Source organism: Aythya fuligula, chromosome 19 (genome assembly GCF_009819795.1).
Source record: "Aythya fuligula isolate bAytFul2 chromosome 19, bAytFul2.pri, whole genome shotgun sequence".
In the NCBI taxonomy this organism is placed as follows: Eukaryota; Metazoa; Chordata; class Aves; order Anseriformes; family Anatidae; genus Aythya; species Aythya fuligula.
In genome coordinates this window covers 1,047,033-1,053,896 of record NC_045577.1, presented here as the reverse complement: position 1 = coordinate 1,053,896, position 6,864 = coordinate 1,047,033, and positions in this window count along the sequence as shown.

The window sequence follows — 6,864 nt, the reverse complement described above, 5'->3', positions numbered from 1 at the left end:
CGATAACACGCAGCAGTGAAGCACAAATACGCCCTCGCAAAAGATATGGCCAGATCATATCTAAAAGCAATATAAATTTATTTATATTTAAGTGTCCTACAATATGTAACTATTACTTGAATATCTGAGATGTTAAGACCAATGTATGAAAGTTCTTTTAGTCCTGAAGTTTGGGTTTTAGTTGAGGATAATATTTGATCCTTAAATCAGTCTTGTTCTAAATCTTGCTAGTTTAAAAGATGGCACAACGACACCTAAGCTGGTGATTACCCTGTGCATTGCGTCCCGTTTGCAAGCTTGGCAAACAGAGTTTGATCAGCATCATCTGGTCTTTCAGATTTGCTTTCCTTCATGGAAGTGGCAAGAACCATTTTCTTCATTATTTTTATTAATTTGCTTTTCTGTGTAGAAAAATAAAAGAACTGGAGTAATTTTTTAAAAAACATTTTTAAACCAGTAAGTGTTTCGGTTAGCCCCAGATTAGCTGAGAGTATTCATTGTAAGATGGTCCTTTGCTTTTTTTTTTTTTTTTACCTGCTCTGAAAGTCCTTTATATAGTATTGCTAGGTGTAGTTAGAGAATTAGGCTTTCCAAAGAATTAAAATCTTGTAATGTCATCTTAATATTTTCCCGTGGTGTCCCATAACATTTTGTTTTAAAATGATAAATTACGTGTATAGGAAGTGATGTTGTTAGATTTTTGGTGTGCAATAGTAAATGTGAAAAGAGTGCATAAAGGACCAAAAGTAACAGAACTGTTGCCAAAAGGTGCCAGCCAACCACGTACACCCATTTCTGTAAACTTGGTGCTTTCCGTTAGAATTACTTCGACCACTGAAGGATGAACGGAACACCCCGAGGGAAAGGGGCTGGGGGGAGGTCATTAGCAGTAAGTGGATTGCATTCATGGACTTGGGGTTTGGTCATGGACTTCAGCACTGGGTGTTAGCGTGGAGAAACTGCCCAATTAAACAATGGCATGACTATGGCCGTTAATTTTTGCAGAGGTGGTGTTTTCCTTTTCTGGGGGATAGAGGCGTGAAAGAAAAGGGCTGGTTCTTTCATCCCCAGGTGATTCCTTTTTTGCTCCTAACCCTAAAGGAGTTTTCTCTTGAAGGCTTCTTTTAGATCCTCTTTAAGGAGAATTGGAATGTGTATGACCTATTTGTCATTGAGGTTTAAAGGTTTTTGTTTTAAAGACCTTGTATTACCAAATGCTGAATGTAACTGCCATAAATTTCAGGAAAAAAAGCCACTATCGTGATCCCGTTTCCTGTCGGTGGGTTTCTGGTGAGCACAGTGTTGGTTTGTATCACTTGGAAACATCGGTGTTCTGTAAGCAAAATTCCAGCAGAAGTTTGAGAGCTCACCGCCGCGCTGAGGCCAGGTAGCGTGTAGGGGAAGGCTGCTGGGCCAGCGAAGGAGCAGCAGGAGCAGGCAGAGCTGATCAGCCGCAAAGCTTCAAGCAAGTGAAGCGTGTGTGTGTGTGAAATGGAGTGTGAGCAGTGTGCCCGTGCTGCTGTGCCCGCCGTGCAGCCTGGGGCTGGCAGCGTGACCGCAGAGCTGCAGCAGGGACACGGCCGAGGAGGGGGAAGGATGCTCGGTAACAGCTGGGAACCTGCTTGAGCCTGTACTGCTTGGGAATTAATCTCTGCTGCGTTAGTAACGTGTGTTCCGTACCTGTTAATTGTGCTTTACCTCTATCTCAAAGCTTTGTACTGCCTCTCCTCTTTGAAACTGGTACAGCCTTTACAAACCGGAATTAATGAGCTTGCACAATCTTGTACGCAGGAAACCCATCTTGTCTCTAACCTGGTTATTAATGTACTGTTCTGTAAGAAACTGATTAAAAGGAGAGCAGTTTTACCTGACCGGGCCTCCTCTTTCCGCATCGCCCCCCCCCCGGCCCCGGCCCTGCCCCGCCGCTCCCGGGCCCCGCCGCCGGCCCTCGCCCGCCCCCTGGCGGCCGCGCGGGGCGCCTGCAGGCCCGGCCCGGCCCCGCTCCCGGCCCCGGCCCCCGCCCCGGGGCGCCCAGCAGCGGGCCCGGCTCCGCGGCCCGGCTCCGCCGCCCGGTGCCGCCGCCCGGCCGCGGCTGGGTCCCCGCAGCGTTCCTGACCTTGATTCTCTCTCATTTGCATCCGGCATTTTTCATCCTCTGGAATATGGCGTTTGGGGACCTTTCCATCATTAAGTGGATTTACAGCAATTTCCTTATGTGTTTTCTCCAAGGGATTCTGTTATGAGAGGCACATTAAATCTCCATTAATACCTCATTATCCGACTGATAAGATTACCATGATAATGAGGCAGAAATTCTAATTGTTTCACTTCTTATTGTGCCTTTCATTAAATCATATACCTGCAAGTTGCCAGTGCAGAGGGGAGCCCCGGGTCCCGTGCGGGGAGCCCGTCCCCAGACACGTCCCATGGCCCCAGAGGGGTGCTGGGGCTGGGGGCTGCGGTTGCCTCTCCCCTGGCTGCTGCTCCCCCTCAGCCCCACAGCGGGAGGGCTGCCTGGCCCGGAGCTGGGCTGGTGCCTGGCCCAGGGCTGTGGGGCCGCGAGGGCTGGTGGCCACCGCACGGCCGAGTCCCAGGAGCTCAGCGCCCTGCTCCTGCCCCAGCAGTGCCTTTGCCCTGATGGAGGTCAAGGCCCGGACCCTGCCCCTGGCCATCACCCCCTAATGCACAGCCCTGCTCAGGCCTTGGTGCCCGCTCCGTGGCAGCGCTGTGGTTTCACACCGCGGCTCTTTCCTGAGGGCTTTTAAGCGCAGGGGTGTACAGCGCGTTCGCAGCCTCCTTCGGAGCTGTTACAGCCCATCAGGTCAATGATCCATGAACTAAAAAGTCTCTAAGCAGGAGCAATTATTGTCTATCATGTGTCAAAGGCGCCCGTATTGACCCCGATAGATGGAGCCATTATGGCCTGTTGAGTCAACGATCCATGAACCACACGTCCCTGGGAGCAGAGGTCTCCACCAGCACCCGTCCTGTGCGCCGCCTCCGCCCTGTCACCCGTGGAGGGCTGAGGGAGGCCCGGGATGGAGGTGGCTTCGTGCTGCGGGGCTGCCGCCAGCCTCTCTCCCCAGTAAGAGCCCCAGGAGTGGACGCTGCCCTGCCCTGGCCCAGTGCACACAGCTGACTGTGTCAGGAAACACCGCGGGAGCCCTGCTTGGCACCAGAGCCATCTCCAGATCCTGCAGCTCCTTACGGCAGGGCCACGAGTCCTCCGTGTGGCCAGGTCTGTTCCTTGGGCTCTCTTTGTGGCCGCCCTGAGCCTGGAGCCGGGCTCGCAGTGGCTGTGGGCATGAGGAGCAGGAGATGGAGCCCACCCGTGCCCCGGCCTGTGTCCCTTGTATCTGGATCTGCAGCAGCAGATAACGTTATCCTGCACAAGTGGACTTCGTTAAGCTCCTCCTGTGCTAACGAGGCGACGTCTCCATAGTAACTGGCACATTTGGAGGGCAGCAGGCTCACGGGACTGGGAGACAAAGCCTGTGCAGGAGCGGAGGCAGAGCCCACCCACGGCCCCGCTCGGGCAGAGCAGAGGCGATGGCTCCTCGCTGCGGCACCGCAGCAGCCCCACGGCTCCCCATGAGGAGCTGGCTCTGACCCCAGCAGCCCTGGTGCTTGCCCCGGCCACACAGCAGCAGGGACACGGCCGCTGTGCCAGGGCAGACTTTGGCACTGCCCTGCAGCACCGGAGCCACCGCGTGCCCGGGCTGGGGCGGCCGCGGGCCCGGCTGTGCTGCAGCAGCTGGGCCGGGCAGATGCGCGGGGGCAGCGGGCGCCCAGCCCTGCCCTGCCCTGCCCTGCCCTGCCGGCAGCGCGGCCACTTACCCGCGTCGCCAGCGGAGTCGTTGGGCTGGGGTTAATCAACATTCATTCATGTTTCCAAGTGTAAATTGAGCATTTGTTTAATTATGTGTAAGTAGCAATACATTCTGGCCATTATCTAAATCACTATTTTATTTCCTGGATGTGGTTTCATAATGCTGGGTTTGTACTCCAGCCTCTGCATCATTAACAGAGAAGAGTTAATGAATATAAAAGCGTAAAGGCTAATTACACTTTAATTTACAATCATGGTCTCATTTTGGGACCACATGAAATCTGTTTTGAAAACAATTAAAAAAAAAAAAAGCCCAGTGAAGGTCTGGTGACTGGAAGGGTTTTGGCACAAAGCGAACAGTGCCGGTGGCCGCTGGGCCCATGGCAGCACGGCCGTGTGGTGCTGGTGGAGCTAGGGCTGCCCGCGGCTCCCGGGAGGCCAGCAGGTCCCTCGTGGCCCCGTCCCCGAGGACAGCCGATGGCAGTGGGGTCGGGGCTGCGAGCTGCTGTGGGGGCCTGTGCCGAAGGATGTAAATTGGAGCCTGAGTGGAGAGCACAGTTCACCTGAAGGAGACAAAGATTTATAGGGCTGCAGATGTTGAAAGCAAAATTCAGCAAGACTGCTGACTCGAGCACTTTACAATATTTACAATTACTGGAGATACAATGGCATGCTTTCCAGCGAGCAGGACTCGTGCAGGAGCAGATATTGGTGCCCACTTATTACGGGGTGACGGTATCTGAAATCGAAGCTCCCAGTAGGAGAGGTGAAGGCGAGCGGTTTAAGGCTCCTGTTCTGCTGTGACACCTGCAGGGGGATCGCTCTGAGCAGCAGAAATTTGATGATCTCGGATGTGGTGTTTGGGTGCCTTGGTTGCTCCCTGCAGGATGGGGTGTGGGGGAGCCTGGGGGCTCCATCCCTGACCGCGGGCGATCGCCCAGGGCAGAGCTCACAGCCTCCTCCGAGGACCTCCACGTCCACAGGGGATGTTCTTGTCCACGTGCAGCCTCCGTGTGGTGCTCAGCACTGAAAGCAGGAGCGGCAGCATCTGCAGTCAGGTGCAGGGCTTACTGGCACGGAGGAGCCATCAGCTTCACTGGCCGCTGGTGAGTGCCAGCACGGGGCAAAGCAAAGTGTTCAGTGAGCGGCTGCCGGGTGTTGCTGCCAGAGCGGCCGTGCCCCGCAGCAGCACAGGGCCTGGGGCAGCGCTGGGGACTGGAGGCGCTTTGTGTAACAGCACAAGCCGAGTTTTGGGTTGTTGATATTTAAAATACTTCAACAGCTGGCGCTGCTTTAGCCCAAACCATGCTGCCACGGTCAGTTCTGTAACTGCTCCGCACACACCAGGTCAGTGCATCGCCCCCATCCCAGTACCTGCCCCTGGGGGCTGGCTAACGGTGTTTTGTACCCAACAGTACGGCACCAGGCACCCACCGTGGGCAGACAAACCACGGTGATTCAGCCCCCGTCCTACCCAGCGTGGGCACTGGGCACTGCTGGTGTGGTGGAGGGCAGGACCCGCGGCAGAAGCTGGAGCACGTGGCTCCTGGCAGTGTGCGTGTGTACCTGCACTCGTGTGCACACCTCCACCCGCTAGTGTTGAGCAAATATCTGCTTATATTTCCTTTATTGTTCTGATTCCCTCAAAAATGAAATAAAAACCAAGTGCTGACTTCAGGAGGGAGCAGTGGCCTCGGAGCGAAAGGCTTATTCTCTCCGCTGGGCTGGCTGCCTGCATCCAGCAGCGGAAATAAATCTCCCTGAGAAAACCACTTTGCTCACACAATTTCAATCCAGCAGGGCATAGTGGCATCACTCACTTCTTGTTTTATTTAGCTGATAATCTTTTATTGGGCCAGCAGAGCCCCGTGAAAGCACGGTGCCGTTGCAGGGCTGCTGTGGGTGCTGCGGCTGAGCCGGGCCGTCTGCTGAGCGCGGCGGTGCCCAGAGGGGAAATCTGTACCGCAGGCTGAGCTCGGGCAGAGCTGTGGCCCTGCCGGGGCTGTGCGGGCCCCTACAGGGCTGTGCAGCCCCCTGCCCATGGGCAGGGATGGGACAAGTCCTTCTGCTCCCCAGGCGCCTCTGGAGGTGACTCAGGGCCATCTGCTCAGGCAGGATTTTGAGGACTCAGCACTCGCGGCGGCCCCAGAGGCTCTGCAAATGCCTCTGCTGGTGATGGATGAGCTGAGGGGCAGAGGGGGCTCCTCCGCCAGCCTGCACCCGTCAGGGCACCGGGTCACCCTCACCAGGCTGCGGGTGCGGGGCTGCTCTGCCGCCAGTGCTGCCATCGTGCATGGTCCCACAGGGTCCATCTGGGAGTGTGTCCCCGCGCCATGCAGGCACCCGGGGAAGCTCAGCTTCCCTCTCCCTCTGCTAGTGCGAGAGCTTTGCCACAGCTGAAGCCCTTACAGTCCCTCAGACAGGTTTGTCATCCCACTTGTCACCGAGCCGCAAGGCCATGTCACTAATGAACACATCCAACACTCCGAGTGCCTGCAGTCGCTAATTGAAAGCGTTCACAATTGGGAATTAATGCGGGTGAGACACATCCACTGCACTAATAAAGATTTGCCTTTCAAAAATCTCCGTCTGCTGAAGGCCAGCGGAGGGATGGTGCCTGCAGCGCCCTGCCCGTGCCAGGCAGCAGCCGATGGCACAGGCTGTGTGCGGCCCCGGCTCGGCTGCGCGTGCAGTGCAGGGGCTGGGGCAGCATCGACACGGGGCACGGTGCTGGCACCTGACGTCCCCTCCATCCCCCGAAATCCTGTCTGCTCAGGCAATGCACAGGAGCCATGTGGGGCAGGACGTGGGCAGTGCCCTTGCTGCCAGAGCTGCTCAGTGCGGAGCGGCCGCCGAGACATGGTGCGAGTCCTCCCGGCTGGCTGCTCCAGCAGAGGTGGCTGCTGCTCTTCACAGCGCAGAGCTGGAGGGACGAAACGGCTCTATTAGCAGCAGGTTTTCCTTCTGTTACACTGCTCTAGGAAACGGCGTGCCCAGATCTGCAGCCGAGGTGGCGGCTGGCACCACGCAGGGGC